At 42.8% G+C, this 17,034-nt stretch overlaps 1 long non-coding RNA gene across 1 annotated transcript in view; it reads right to left on the bottom strand.

Annotated features, from left to right (window-relative positions):
• Window positions 1–17,034, bottom strand: part of LOC141127394 (uncharacterized) — a 58,462-nt gene that overhangs the window by 12,126 nt on the left and 29,302 nt on the right. The window contains exon 3 of the long non-coding RNA XR_012241548.1: window positions 4,995–5,112. This is a non-coding gene — a long non-coding RNA (uncharacterized lncRNA). The remainder of the gene's footprint in view (window positions 1–4,994; window positions 5,113–17,034) is intronic.

The raw sequence follows: 17,034 nt of genomic DNA, 5'->3' as shown, positions 1-17,034 counted from the left end.
TACATACAGAGTGCAGGGTTCAGCTCTCTTCCACCACTCCTTTTCTCTGCATCCACACCCCCCTACTACTCGATATACAGTGACCTGGATAAATGAGAACCTTAGGTCTCATGCACACAGGCAGAAAAAAGTATCTGGCATTTTCTTTATGCCTCTGAAAGCAGCTCTAGGTTATCTAATGTTCATATGCACATTTAGTTGTTTACAAGCATATAAATGCATACTCATGTTGTGAGTTCTCCCTGTCTGCTGGTCATCTCTTTCCACAACTTCCTGGATTCCCTGTAGCTTCTCCTCTACTGTTTACTTTCCATTTCTAAGGACTACATATCCCATGGTACCTTACTGCCTGCAAGTAGCGATTCCTTTACTGACTCCACCTCCTGAAACTCCTCGTCTCAGCACCTCTGTAGTTCACAAGGCAGGCTCTGTGAAATGTGTGACACGGCAGTGCTCACATGGCAATCTTGAGTGAATACATGTCAAGGAATTCAGAATTCAAGGAAGTAAATGTGTGGGTATCTTCACAAGGTAACACAAGATAATTCAGATTATTATGAGTAGACTAGAAATAATGGAAATACATTGTGGGAATTAATATAGGATTTTATATTGTGGTCATAGATATGCTTTAGCAAACGTCACTTTTAATTAAGACAATATACACTCATTGGCCACTTTATTAGGTAAACCTGTTCAATTGCTTTGTAACACAAATTGCCAATCAGCCAATCACATGGTAGCAACGCAATGCATTTAGACATTTAGACATTTAGACATGGTGAAGACGACTTTCTGAATTTAAAACCAAGCATCAGAATGGGGAAGAAAGGGGATTTAAGTGACTTTAAACATGGAATGGTTATTGGTGCCAGACAGGCTGGTCTGAGTATTTCAAAAACTGCTGATCTACTTGGATTTTCATGCACAACCATCTCTAGGGTTTACAGAGAAAGCTTGGAAAAAGAGCAAAATATCCAGTGAGCGGCAGTTGTGTGGAGGGAAATGCCTTCTTGATGTCAGAGGTCAGAGGAGAATGGGCAGACGAGTTTGAGATGATAGAAAGGCAAAAGTAACTCAAATAATTAGTTACAACAAAGGTATGCAGAATACCATCTCTGAACGCACAACACATGGAACCTTGAAGCAAATGGGCTACAGCAGCAGAAAACCACACCCCGGATGCCAATCCTGTCAGCTAAGGACAGGAAACTGAGGCTACAATTCGCACAGGCCCACCAAAATTAAACAATAGAAGATTGGAAAAACATTGCCTGGTCTGATGAGTCTCGATTTCAGTTTCGACATTCAGATGGTAGGGTCAGAATTTGCCGTAAACAACATGAACGCATGAATCCATCCTGCCTTGTATCAATTGTTCAGGCTGGTGGTGGTGTAATGGTGTCGGGGATGTTTTCTTGGCACACTTTGGGCCCCTTAGTACCAATTGAGCATCGTTGAAACACCACGGCCTACCTGAGTATTGTTGCTGACCATGTCCATCCCTTTATGACTACAGTGTACTCATCTTCTGATGGCTCCTTCCAGCAGGATAATGCACCATGTCACAAAGATCCAATCATCTCACCACTGGTTTCTTGAATTTGTCAATGAGATCACTGTACTCCTATGACCTCCACAGTCACCAGATCTCAATCCAATAGAGCACCTTTGGGATGTGGTTGAAAGGGAAATTTGCATCATAGATGCGACAAAATCTGCAGCAACTGCATGATGCTATCATGTCAATATGGACCAAAATCTCTGAGGAATGTTTCCAACACCTTGCTGAATCTATGCCATGAAGAATTAGGGCAGTTCTGAAGGCAAAAGGGGTCCAACCCAGTACTAACAAGGTATACCTAATAAAGTGGCCGGTGAGTGTATACATTCCTACCTTCACAGTATATTTACCTCTCAGAGCTCTACACACCCCCTTTCTTCCATCCCCTCTTTCTAATTCCTCCCAAGCAGTATATACAGCACCAATGGTAACATATACACCTTGTCTCCCCCACAGTAACATACTCTATACACAGCCCAATATATACACACCTCTGCATCCCCCAGTTATATTCCTTCTCAGCACTATATACACACCTACCTACAGGTCTCCCAAGGGGGTGACTACAAATAGTAATATTTTGATGAAGCCCCCTATCCCCTTGATAAACTCCTTTTATGGGATCCACTGTGGTCAGCAGTCCTTATGCCCGTACACACGGTTGGATTTTCCAATGGAAAATGTTCGATGGGAGCTTGTGGTCAGAAATTCCAACCGTGTGTAGGCTCTATTGGACATTTTCCATCGGAATTTCCGTCACACAAAATTTGAGATCTGGATCTCAAATTTTCCGACAACAAAATCTGTAAATTCCGATCGTGAGTACACAATTCCGACTCACAAAGTTCCACGCATGCTCGGAATCAAGCAGAAGAGCCGCACTGGCTATTGAACTTCATTTTTCTCGGCTCGTCGTACACAATGTATGTCACCGCGTTCTTGACGTTCGGAATTTCGGACAAGATTTGTGTTACCGTGTTTATGCAAGACAAGTTTGAGCCAACATCCGTCGGAAAAAATCCTAGGATTTTGTTGTCGGAATGTCCGATCGTGTGTACAGGGCATAACTGCAACTGAAATCATTTTCAGTGGAACTGCCCCTTTACATCAGCTTTTGGTGGGATTTCATCCTTTACATAGGCTATTAGTGGATTTTCCCCCTACACACTGGTGGTGGAAAGGTCTCTTTACATTGGCTTCCAGGGGTATAAAGAATGCTTTTCTATTAACGTTTCGGCAAAATGCCCTCTCCGTAATGGTGTCCAATGGTTAAAGGGCTGTCCTTACACCTCTTACCTCTTTGCTCTCAGGGTGTCTACAGCAGAGCTGCTTGTATTGGGCGCTGTGTTTGACAGAATTGCGGCATTGTATATCATACAATTTATCAGGAGTCTCATTTCTAATTTGGAGTCATAGAAAATGCATTTCTTATAAATAGCCAGCAGATGGCACTATGTGCATTTAAAAGAAGGTGAAATCGCTGGTTAAAGTGATTGTAGCTGTCAGTGGAATCAGGCCTGTATGTGAATTAGGGCTGCAACTAACGATTATTTTCATAATCGATTAGTTGACCAATTATTGTCTTGATTAATCGGATAACACCTCAAAAAAATTGTGGTGTATAATTTAGTTAATATGTCAAGTTTAAAATTTCTGCTCTGAGAATAACAGACAGAAGATATTTTATATATATACAGTATCTCACAAAAGTGAGTACACCCCTCACATTTTTGTAAATATTTTATTCTACCTTTTCATGTGACAACACTGAAGAAATGACACTTTGCTACAATGTAAAGTAGTGAGTGTACAGCTTGTATAACAGTGTAAATTTGCCGTCCCCTCAAAATAACTCAGCACACAGCCAATAATGTCTAAACCGCTGGCAACAGAAGTGAGTACACCCCTAAGTGAAAATGTCCAAGCTGGGCGCAATTAGCCATTTTCCCTCCCCGGTGTCATGTGACTCGTTAGTGTTACAAGGTCTCAGGTGTGAATGGGGAGCAGGTGTGTTAAATTTGGTGTTATCGTTCTCACTCTTTCATAAAGGTCACTAGAAGTTCAACATGGCACCTCATGGCAAAGAACTCTCTGAGGATCTGAAAAAAAGAATTGTTGCTCTACATAAAGATGGCCTAGGCTATAAGAAGATTGCCAAGACCCTGAAACTGAGCTGCAGCACGGTGGCCAAGACCGGACAGCAGTTTAACAGGACAGGTTCCACTCAGAACAGGCCTCGCCATGTTCAACCAAAGAAGTTGAGTGCACATGCTCAGCATCATATCCAGAGGTTGTCTTTGGGAAAAAGACGTATGAGTGCTGCCGGCATTGCTGTAGAAGTTGAAGGGGTGGGGTGTCAGCCTGTCAGTGCTCAGACCATACGCCACACACTGCATCAAATTGGTCTGCATGGCTGTCATCCCAGAAGGAAGCCTCTTCTAAAGTTGATGCACAAGAAAGCCTGCAAACAGTTTACTGAAGACAAGTAGACTAAGGACATGGATTACTGGAACCATGTCCTGTGGTCTGATGAGACCAAGATAAACTTATTTGGTTCAGATAGTGTCAAGCATGTGTGACAGCAACCCGGTGAGGAGTACAAAGACAAGTGTGTCTTGCCTACAGTCAAGCATGGTGGTGGGAGTGTCATGGTCTGGGGCTGCATGAGTGCTGCCGGACCTAGAGAGCTACAGTTCATTGAGGGAACCATGAATGCCAACATGTACTGTGACATACTAAAGCAGAACATGATCCCCTCTCTTCGGAGACTGGGCTGCAGGGCAGTATTCCAACATGACAATGACCCCAAACACACCTCCAAGACGACCACTGCCTTGCTAAAGAATCTGAGGGTAAAGGTGATGCACTGGCCAAGCATGTCTCCAGACCTAAACCCTATTGAGCATCCGTGGGGCATCCTCAAATGGAAGGTGGAGGAGCGCAAGGTCTCTAACATTCATCAGCTCCGTGATGTCATCATGGAGGAGTGGAAGAGGACTCCAGTGGCAACCTTTGAAGCTCTGGTGAACTCCATGCCCAAGAGGGTTAAGGCAGTGCTGGAAAATAATGGTGGCCACACAAAATATTGACACTTTGGGCACAATTTGGACATTTTCACTTAGGGGTGTACTCACTTTTGTTGCCAGCGGTTTAGACATTCATGGCTGTGTGTTGAGTTATTTTGAGAGGACAGCAAATTTACACTGTTATACAAGCTGTACACTCACTACTTTACATTGTAGCAAAGTGTAATTTCTTCAGTGTTGTCACATGAGAAAAGATTATAATAAAATATTTACAAAAATGTATGGGGTGTACTCACTTTTGTGAGATACTGTACATCCCCTTCCATTAACCACGTCAGCACCAGAAGGATTAACCCCCTTAATGACCAGGCCATTTTTTGCGATACGGCACTCCATTACTTTACCTGACAATTGCGCGGTCGTGCAACATTGTAACCAAACAAACTTGATGTCCTTTTTTTCCCACAAATAGAGCGTTCTTTTGGTGGTACTTGATCACCTCTGTGGTTTTTATCCTTTGCGCTATAAACAAAAAAAGAGCAACAATTTTGAAAAAAAACAAAAACAATATTTTACTTTCTGCTATAAAACATATCCAATAAAAATATGTGAAAAAAATCAACATTCTTCAGCATTTCTGGTAAAAAAATCCCAATTAGCGTATATTGACTTGTTTGCGTAAAGGTTATCATGTGTACAAACTTTGGGATAGATTTAGGGACCTTTTATTATTTTTTAAATTTTGTACTAGTAATGACGGCGATCAGCGATTTTTAGTGGGACTGTGACATTACAGCGGACAGGTTGGACACTAAGTGACACTTTTTGGGGACCAGTGACACCACTACAGTGATCAGTGCTAAAAAAATTCACTGACACTGTATAAATGACACTGACAGGGAAGGGGTTAACATCAGGGGCAATCAAAGGGTTAAATGTGTTTCCTATGTGTGCTTTCTAACTGTGTGGGGCAGCGGTGGCTGGTGCTCGATAATTGGGGGGCGGCAAACCAATGCCACTCCCCCCAGCAGGAGACGAACACCAGGAACACCATCCAACCCTGCAGGTCTCACGACCTGCTTCCTGATTGGCTGGGAGAAGAATCAGTGTGAGAATAGCAAATATTCATTCGCTATTCTCACACAACTGGGTGGGATCGGGACGCAATGCTTTGCGCCCGGAGCCTACCCTTTTTTGAAGCCCATTGGAACCTCTGGCTCTAATCACGTGCTTCAAATCCCCCCCCATTGGAATCCATAGTCTGGCACCCTGTATGTAGATCAGGGGGCCGGACGCATGGATAGGTGCCACCCCTAATGGATGGGCCGCCACTGGTGTGGGGGATGCTGACACTAGACAAAGAGAGAGATCGGTGTTCCTGATTAATAGGAATCGCAGATCTCTTTCTCTTCCTCTGTGACAGAACAGACCGCCGCTCTGTCCTTCCCCCGAAGCGGGTGGCTAGCGGCCATCACTGCCTCCTGCATTCTATGCATTCTATTCATAACACTCCTGTCCCCTGCATTCTATGCATAACACTCCTGTCCCCTGCATTCTATGCATAACAATCCTGTCCCCTGCATTCTATGCATAACACTCCTATCCCCTGCATTCTGTGCATAACGCTCCTGTCCCCTGCATTCTGTGCATAACACTCCTGTCCCTTGCATTATGTGCATTATGTACTCCTGAACCCTGCTTTTTGTGTGTCATGTACTCCCAGGCCCAGCACTGGTCTGAATTTGGATCACATTGCATTACACACCTTGGACCCCTGCATTCTGGGGTATGTATCCTAAACCCAACACTGACTGCAGCACTCTAAGCATTGCACACCCCTGACCCCTGCACTCTGCCTTACAGAGTCCTGCACTATATACAGTGGGGACGGAAAGTATTCAGACCCCCTTAAATTTTTCACTCTTTGTTATATTGCAGTCATTTGCTAAGTTAATTTTTTTCCTCATTAATGTACACACAGCACCCCATATTGACAGAAAAATACAGAATTGTTGACATTTTTGTAGATTTATTAAAAAAGAAAAACTGAAATATCACATGGTCCTAAGTATTCAGACCCTTTGCTCAGTATTTAGTAGAAGCACCCTTTTGATCTAATACAGCCACGAGTCTTTTTGGGAAAGATGCAACAAGTTTTTCACACCTGGATTTGGGGATCCTCTGCCATTCCTCCTTGCAGATCCTCTCCAGTTCTGTCAAGTTGGATGGTAAACGTTGGTGGACAGCCATTTTTAGGTCTCTCCAGAGATGCTCAATTGGGTTTAAGTCAGGGCTCTGGCTGGGCCATTCAAGAACAGTCACTGAGTTGTTGTGAAGCCACTCCTTCGTTATTTTAGCTGTGTGCTTAGGGTCATTGTCTTGTTGGAAGGTAAACCTTCGGCCCAGTCTGAGGTCCTGAGCACTTTGGAGAAGGTTTTCGTCCAGGATATCCCTGTACTTGGCCACATTCATCTTTCCCTCTATTGCAACCAGTCGTCCTGTCCCTTCAGCTGAAAAACACCCCAACAGTATGATGCTGCCACCACCATGCTTCACTGTTGAGACTGAATTGGACAGGTGATGAGCAGTGCCTGGTTTTCTCCACACATACCGCTTAGAATTAAGGCCAAAAAGTTCTATCTTGGTCTCATCAGACCAAAGAATTTATTTCCCACCATCTTGGAGTCCTTCAGGTGTTTTTTAGCAAACTCCCTGCAGGCTTTCATGTGTCTTGCACTGAGGAGATGCTTCTGTCAGGCCACTCTGCCATAAAGCCCCGACTGGTGGAGGGCTGCAGTGATGGTTGACTTTCTATAACTTTCTCCCATCTCCCGATTGCATCTCTGGAGCCCAGCCACAGTGATCTTTGGGTTCTTCTTTACCTCTCTCACCAAGGCTCTTCTCCCCCAATAGTTCAGTTTGGCCAGACGGCCAGCTCTAGGAAGGGTTCTGGTCGTCCCAAACGTCTTCCATTTAAGGATAATGGAGGCCACTGTGCTCTTAGGAACCTTAAGTGCAGCAGAATTTTTTATGTAACCTTGGCCAGATCTGTGCCTTGCCACAATTCTGTCTCTGGGCTCTTCAGTCAGTTCCTTTGACCTCATGATTCTCATTTGCTCTGACATGCACTGTGAGCTGTAAAGTCTTATATAGACAGGTGTGTGGCTTTTCTAATCAAGTCCAATCAGTATAATCAAACACAGCTGGACTTAAATGAAGGTGTAGAACCATCTCAAGGATGATCAGAAGAAATGGACAGCACCCTAGTTAAATATATGAGTGTCACAGCAAATGGTCTGAATACTTAGGACCATGTGATATTTCAGTTTTTCTTTTTTAATAAATCTGCAAAAATATCAACAATTCTGTGTTTTTCTGTCAATATGGGGTGCTTTGTGTACATTAATGAGGAAAAAAATGAAGTTAAATGATTTTCGCAAATGGCTTCAATATAACAAAGAGTGAAAAATTTAAGGGGGTCTGAATACTTTACGTACCCACTTTACATTATACTGCACATTACATACTTCTCACCAAAGTGTTCATTGTCCCAACATTTGCTGGTTGCTAAGCAGTCACTGGCTATTTTAATGAAGTTCTTCTTTAGGATAGCCTGAGACAAAGTGTTACGTCTCTGTCTATTCAGTGTGTGAAAAACCATATGCAATGGAAGATTTTTTTTTGTTTTCATGATTGTTCAGGGATCTATAAGTGTGTGAGACTCTTGCTTGTGACACAGCAATACAGGCATATTTTATAGGTACAAGCAGGTAAGAGTTGTGTTTAACCATTTAACCATGCTCCTTAAGCATGGGTAAACAAAATAAAAAAAATAAAAATAAAAAAAACATTTGTTGGCACATGATTGGGTATTTAAAGTGAATCACCTTATTCAGTAATATGTACTTTGCTAAGTGATGGGTGCAGAAAATTAGTAGCAGATGCCCTGTACTGAGGAATCAAAATGTGACATTTTTGGCTGTAACAAAAAGCAGTTAATTGCTAGAGAAGTTTACATGGATGAGTGTCTGCAGGCAACAGTGAAGCAAAATGGAGATACCCTAAAGGTCTGTATGTGCATTTCCTATCCATTATTTAGTACTATCAGAAAATTCTCAGATCAGTCCCAGCTTCATTCTGCAGCATGACAATAACTCAAAATTCACAAAATAATTAGAGAACTATGATAAGGGCAGGGACATGATTTAGAGTTCTCACTTAATCTAATGCCTACGTGTAAAATCTGTTAAATGTAACCTTTGGCTGCTGAACTCGATTGAAGCTGCTTTTGTTGCCTTGTATCTGTATTGCCATGGTGTTGGAGCTTGTAGCCCAGGTGACTCCTGTTGTGGTTGACCCTTGCCCTGTGTGGGGGTGGTGCTGATGCTATTGTTTGTATAATCGCCTATAAAAGGCTTTTGAAACTAATAAAGCAGGTCAGTTCAGTACGGGTCCTTTATGCTCGGAACTGATGCACGGATTTCTGACTCTGTGTTTTAATTCCTATACTGCAAATAATCTGACACAGCAATATAAATTGTAGAGCAGTTCCATAGAAGCTGCACCTAACATTTTGGCGCCCAAACAGGGACTCACCGATGATACTACAAGAGGTGGACGAACGCGGCTGACGGAACAAAAAGGAATAGGCATTCCGGGAACCACAGATCGAAAACCTGCGCAGGTAAGAAAAAGCTTTATTTTTCTTATATTCTGTGCTCCCCTGATTTGTGCCTATTCGTTCTGTCAGTTACGGTTCTCCTGGTTTTAAAACACCAGCCTCTGTAGTGGTGAGTCTAGAATTACTGCATATTTTAGTTTATATTGCTGGAATTATTTGTTGTCTGTCTGTCTTGTTGAGCAAGTGAATGAGCCTTGTCAAGGATGGTATGAGTTAGAAGGGGATTGCCGAACTAAGCAATGGAATGCGCCCTTACCTCACATAAGTGAACTTGGGGGGTCTGACGCTTATGCTTAACCTCACATCTAACTCATAAACCATAGACGGGTTGAAAGTATAAGCCCTGTCTGCTCCATAAAGCAGGGATAAGAGTGTATGAGAGGGATCCCAGATACGGGGGGGGGAATAAGGTCTCCACAAAGTCCGGAGATCTAGTCGGATACCTGGCCACTTAAAGGAATGCTTGTATATGTTGTAGCCGCATTCTGATTTGTTATTGGGCTAGCATATAAAGTAATTCGGTTTCAGAATTCTCATCTAGGAGAGGTTTTTAGTATTCTGGCACCCTAGGAGGAAGGCAACGAGGAACTAGTGTAACTTGGTTAAGTGTTTTATATTGTACACTAAGTGTCCCACACGCTACCTAGGCAGGACTGTCAGAATGGGCCAGCAGAATACAAAACCCCGTCAGGGAATTGTGGCGCATTATACGGTGCCACAGATAATTAAAAACATCTGTGGGAAAGATGAAGCGCGGGACTTAAAGGATGTCCTTCGTAAATTTAAGGTGAAAGGAGCAGCGGCCTTAGACCCGGATGTATGGAGTGAAATAAAAAGGGACAGACAAGGAGAGGTGTTAGAGAAGCAATGGATGCGTCAGGTTCAATGCTTAATTAAGGTCTCAAATAGAGCGAAAGAAGAGGGGTGGAAATATAATCCAGATTGTGATGGTTGGGATATGAAAGATAGAAGAACAAAAAATGTCGAGGCTCCAGTTGACCCCAGCTCAGCCATCCCACCCCCATATACTGACGTAGAACGCAAACCACACAAGATATATCCTGTACTTGAGGGGAGAGGATGGGTTTGTCAGGTTTGTGGAGCACAAAACCCAGAATGGGCAGTAGAATGTGTGCATTGTGGGGCTACAAAAACCTCATCCAGAAACTGTAGCTCCCGTACGCACTGATACACGCATTGTTCAGGTAAACAATCCAGACTTTGGAGCAGCCCATCCAAATGCCCCGCCTACTGTCACTCGTAGAATGCAAATAAGGACTTGGGCACCATGGTCGGCAGACATCCTTATGGCATTAATACAGAGCGCCCCAGACCCGGTGGCAAAGCCAGCTGCTTTCTGTAGATTTGTGACACAGTTAATGAATACACATGAAGCAACCTGGCAGGATGGGGAGGATCTATGCAGACACAAAATGACTCTGACCCTGTTTAACCAGTTTATGACAGAAATAGGTCCACACAGACCTGCAGGACAAGTTGATGGGGATGGCAACCTGGAGGCAGGACATGTCAGACATATAGACTCAAGGGCCCCTTTTATTGCTAGATTAGAAGCTTTTTGTCAAGCAAAACAACAGGAGAGGGGGTCCATATCACCCATGAAGCAAATGCCAGGACAGACTGTATCGGAATTTTACTTATCTATGGAAAGTATGATGGCAGATGAGGGATTGGACTTGGCCCTGCCAGTCACAATCCGAGCCTTCAATAGACAATTTATGGAGGGATTAATTCCACAGATAAGTGAGAGACTGAAAGCCTGCACACCAGAGTGGAGGGCAACTAGAGATAGAGGGACGTTGTTACAAAAAGCGCAAGGCATAGAGGCGGACTTAGCAGAAACCAAAGGGAGGAAATCTCATGCTATCAACGCACTCGGGGGTTCCCAAGAGCAAGGTAGAGGTTCCTTTCGCAAACCCCTTACCTGTTACTACTGTGACAAGATTGGTCACATCAGACGCAACTGTAGGAAAAGAATAAAGGATGAAAGAGAGGAAGGTGTTGATTCTCCAGTTGAAAAGAGAAGGAACCAGCCCAGGGACAACAAAAATAGTCATATCAGGCAGCAGGGAGATGGCCCACGAGCATGACTCGCCCCGATTTTGGAAAGATCAAAAACAAAAATGCTTAAGACTACTATAACGGTTGGTAATAAGAAAATTTCTTGTTTAATTGACACGGGAGCTTCACGCTCGCTACTTTCTGATTCTGAAATACTCCCTGAGCAAGAATCACCTGACACTTTATTGATAACTGGATATGATGGCATTTTAGCCGATGCCCCACTCACAAAACCTCTGAAAGTTAAAGTAGGAAACCACATGTTCCTTTCACGCTTTCTGGTATCCAGAGGAGCCCCCACTAATTTGCTAGGAGCTGACATTTTGCAGAAAATAGGAGCTAACATTACCTATCACCCAGATGGCACTGTCACCTTAGCTATAGGGGATAATCAAGAACACATGGAGATGTGTAACCTGATACAATATCTGGAGGAGGAATCGGAACTGTCCGGTCCATCTCCTCCGGATTTGGATCAGATCTTGTCATCCCTTCCGGAAGAACTATGGGAGAAACATCCAGCAGATGTTGGACTTTTGCCCATACCTCCGGTTACCCTACAGCTGATTCCAGGAGCAGTGCTTCCCCAACAAAAACAGTATCCACTCAGTGCACCCCAAGAGGCGGCTATAGAAATGCAAGTCCAATCCTTATTAAAAAGTGGAGCTCTAAAAGAGGTAAAATCACCGGCGAATACTCCTTTGTACCCGGTTAAAAAGAAAACAGTAGTCGGTAGTCCAGTTAAGTACAGAATGGTTCAAGACCTCAGAGCGGTCAATAAACTACTAGCCCCGATGACGCCATTAGTACCCAATCCACATACGTTACTGTCACAAATACCTTCGACCAGCATGTATTTTACAGTTATAGATTTAGCGAACGCTTTCTTTTCTGTCCCACTTGCTGAAGAATGCCAACTTTGGTTTGCATTTTCCCTCAAAAATCGGCAACTAACCTGGACACGCCTACCTCAGGGTATGGCGCATTCACCTACCTTGTATTCACAAGCATTGCAAACGGTGTTGGGAGAATGGGTACCACCAGATTCCTGTGTATTGTTACAATATGTGGATGATTTATTGTTATGCTTCCCCTACAAGGAAACTTGTTTGGCCACCACCCTTAATTTGTTGCGATTTTTGGCAGAAAAAGGTTGCAAGGTTAATAAGAAAAAGTTGCAAGTGTGTCAGGAAAAAGTTATCTTTTTGGGACATTGTATATCACAGGGTACGAGACATCTCACTGAGGAGAGGGTTCAAGTGATAAAGGGAATGTTACCCCCACGGAATTTCAAACAATTGCGTATGTTTTTAGGTATTGTGTCATATTGTAGACAATGGATACCACACGCTAGCACTTTGATGCAGCCATTATACGATTGTTTGAAAATTGTACCGTATATGCTTACAGAAGTAGCTTATGAATCGTTTATCACTTTGAAAAAGTTGTTGATTTCTGCCCCGGCTATTGGTATACCAGATTACACCAAGATATTTAACCTGTACGTTGCTGAGATCACTGGACACGCCACAGGTGTTCTGACACAGGCACATGTAAAACAAAGACCAGTCGCTTACTTTTCTGCGGCGTTAGATCCAGTGTCCAGAGGTTCACCGTCTTGTGTACGGGCGGTAACAGCAGTGTCAATTATCATAGATAAATCATCAGAAATTGTTCTAGATAATCCAGTCGTAGTGCATACCACACATGACATACATGCAATCTTGTCTCAGGTACAGCCCAAACACATTTCAATGGCTAGGCAATTAAGGTTACAGTGTACTTTACTCTTACCTCCAAATGTCACTTTTCAGCGCTGTACAACCTTAAATTTGGCCACCTTTTTGCCTCTTCAGTCACCAGATTTGGCAAGGGGGAATGATAGTACTAATAGTACTAGTGAGAAAAGAAATGAGGACACTGACACTCTTTTGTTTAAAGAGGTAGATGAGCACGATTGTTTTCAGCTCATGGAACAGTAGACAATGGGATTCCCACATGTTACAGATACACCAATTTTAAATGCTGAGCACACCTTGTATATAGATGGTAGCAGGTTTGCTGATGACAAGGGTAAATATCACACAGGGTATGCTGTAGTGACTGATACACAGGTGATTGAAGCACAGCCCTTACCAGCCCACATGTCAGCACAGGAAGCAGAATTAAAAGCTTTAGAACAAGCCCTAGAATACTTAAAAGGACGAGAAGGGAATATTTACACTGACTCTGCCTACGCTTATGGTGTAGCGCACGATTATGGCCACATATGGAGGGCTAGAGGTTATCTGACAGCAGCAGGTACACCTGTAAAACATTTAGAAGGGATTAAGAGAGTCCTGAACAATCTTCAAAAGGTTAAACGAGTGGCCATTATGAAGATAGCGGCACACACAAGAGCAAAAACAATTGAGGCAAAAGGAAATGCATTTGCAGATTTGACTGCAAAACAGGCAGCTCTAGGGGAAGGAATCCCTGAGACCTTAGCAGCGGTAGAGGTGAGTATCCCAGAACCAACATGGCAGCAGCTGAGTAAATTACAGGAGCAAGCAGGGGAGAGCGAGAAAGATAAGTGGGTCAGGATGGGAGCAGCACCAGACCTTGACAATGTATGGAGGGAAGGAGGGAAAATATGCCTACCTGCCTCTCTGTACCCAGCAATGGCAGCGGCAGTTCACCTACCCACACATGTCAGTTCCAATTCCATGTATAGGATTGTGAACCAAGGATGGCTCGCCCCTGGATTCAGTAGTACTGCGAGAAACTACTGTGCAGCCTGCCAAATCTGTCTCCTGAATAACCCAGGACAGAGAGTAAAAACCCCATGGAAACACCAGGTCCGGGCCCAATACCCCTTCCAGAGACTGCAAATTGACTACATACAAATACCTAAGAGCGGCCCCTTTGAATTTGTCCTCGTGTGTATCGATTTATTCTCAGGTTGGCCTGAAAGCTATCCAGTAAAATCAGCTACAGCTAAAGCCAAAGCTAAGAAACTGATCACTGAGTTAATACCTAGGTTTGGTCTTCCTGAAACCATAGAATCAGATAGGGGGACACACTTTACAGGAGAAATCATGCAGAATGTGATGACCATGTTAGGGGTTTAACAAAGTTTCCACACCCCTTACCACCCACAGAGTTCAGGATCAGTGGAAAGAGTAAATGGGACAATAAAGTTAAAAATACAAAAAGCCATGCAAGAGTTAAACAAGCCATGGCCAGAATGCCTGCCTTTGGCTTTGTTCTCCATAAGATACACTCCAACAGGGAAAACAGGATTATCCCCATATGAAATACTTTTTGGGAATGCACCTAGATTAGGTCTATACTTTCCACAGAGTATGCAATTGCAATGTGATAGTTTGACTGCATATGTGATACAATTACAACAACTTCTAACTAAGATCCACAAAAGTGTGTATTCTTCTCTTCCAGACCCTAATTCTGTAACAGGTACACATACTCTGCTACCAGGGGATTATGTATATGTAAAAAGACACACCAGAAAGTCATTGGAACCCAGGTTTGAAGGTCCTTATCAAGTACTCCTGACCACAGCCACTTCAGTAAAGCTGGAAGGAAAGCCAACCTGGATACACGCATCGCACTGCAAGAAACAACCTGAGAAAACTCCATCATGAAAATGCTGTTTCTCTATAGTTTGTTTGCACTTATCACCTTACAAGTATGTGCCTGGACTCCTGGTATCAATGTACTTGAAGTAGAGGAAACAATGACTTTCGAATGGAGCATAGATGACCCTAAAGTGGCAAATGTATCAGGATATGAGATAAATAAGGATTACACTGTGGGTAATTATACTGTTGAAGGACATAGGCGACCGTTTCATGTAGATGTAGGTATAGCATGGATACAGGCAGACCCCCTCTCAGGAGTAACTGTAACTTTCCAGTGGAACGATAATATGGGTTTCCCCTTTAACAATAGTAAGAACCATAGGTGTCATAAAATATCCCTTTCACAGACATGGAAACAAGCCTGGGAACGGGTAGTGGGACAAATGTACCAAATATTAACAGTCATGGCAGAAGGAGGGAATATAACCGAAGGGATGTTTACTCTGACAAATATTACCGTTAATCAATCTAGTACTTTTCTCTGTGCCTCTAGGTGGAGGGAAGAAAGAGTTGATGGCTGGTACTGGTATGCACAGTCCTATGGGTTTCACATACAAATGGAGGAAGAAGTAACGCCAACAATTGAATCTTCCATATTAACACCCATCCCAAACACTTGCATAAATGTATCAACATCACAACAGAAAACAAAAATAAAATTCAATATCACCTTTCCCCCGATACTGGAGTGTAGGTATAAACGAGAATGGTACGACACACTATTGGGACTGACAGGTACAGGGATGGGAATTTTAAACTCGGTCGCTCGATAGAAGAAATGAACAACAGATGGAAGCATGCAGGGGGACACATAGCTGACAGCTTGACTATCACAAGCAAATGGTTACCCACCACTTTTGAAACCCAACTGCAAGAAATACCCCTATTACAATTTTTGGGAGGGTTAATAAATCACACGATAGGAGCAGAGCTCCAGCTGTGGAATCAAAGTCAACAGTTTGTAAATTTCACACAGTGCTCTTTTAACCTCTTATCCTATCATATACAAATAAATAGGGCCAGGACTGAACTACAGTTGGGAAATTATCATACCTGGATGAAATATTTTAAGGGTTTAACTGACGATGGTGTATGGTTCCAAGTAAAAGGGGATAAGATAGAATGTGAGGAGAAATGGTGTGTAGGAAGGTTCGAAGCATACCGGGTAGCAGATGTAATGGAAATGTGTAAAATAGTGGTCATGCCAGTAATTAAAGACGAGTTTTGGTATCCAGAAATATATGGGAAATATGTAGATAAAGGAAACAGAACCCATGATTTAAATCTATGTGAAGGAACTAATAAGGGAATGGTATGTGGCAGAAGTTCCCCAGTATATGAACCTTGCTTGTTAAAATACCAAACTAGCATATGCAAAATGCAAAGAACACCGGTAAATGTGAACAATAGATTCATAGAAATAGGACCCCAGCATATTTGTATCATTACTAATGACAACCGCACCATGTTAGCATTAAATAAATCGGCGCCGTTTGCGGGATGTATAAAAAAGATTAAAATATTACAATGGGGTAACGACACCTATCTTTTTGAACCAGACACCGATAAGATATTCTCTTCAGTCTATGAGGTACATAATCTCACTGACACTACACCCTTTATAATTTCTTTAGACCCACTAAAACAGGTTTTGGAACAATCAGAGTTGTTAAGACAACACATAGAAACACTAGAACATACCCTACAGAATAACCTTGTATCCGCAATAATTGACAAAGGTAGACTAGTTCATCTTTCCTCACAGATACAACAGGATACTGCACCACATTGGTGGGATATATTCAGTGGAATGTCTTCTACAGCAACCAATACCTTTCACTGGTTGTTAAGTCCAATGGTAATTATTATTCTAATATTAATATCACTTACAATCACAAATATATGTGTATACAGGAAAATAAATAGGAAAATTAGGAGAATAGATAGGGCATACTGATAAATGTCTATTGACATCACCCTACTCCTACAAAACTCCTCTTCGTGAATTTAAGATGTTGGTAATACCTAGGGGGATGGGTT

Source organism: Aquarana catesbeiana, linkage group LG02, assembly GCF_042186555.1.
Source record: "Aquarana catesbeiana isolate 2022-GZ linkage group LG02, ASM4218655v1, whole genome shotgun sequence".
In the NCBI taxonomy this organism is placed as follows: Eukaryota; Metazoa; Chordata; class Amphibia; order Anura; family Ranidae; genus Aquarana; species Aquarana catesbeiana.
Note: the sequence above shows the minus strand (reverse complement) of the source record. Positions and strands in the feature narration are given on the sequence as shown.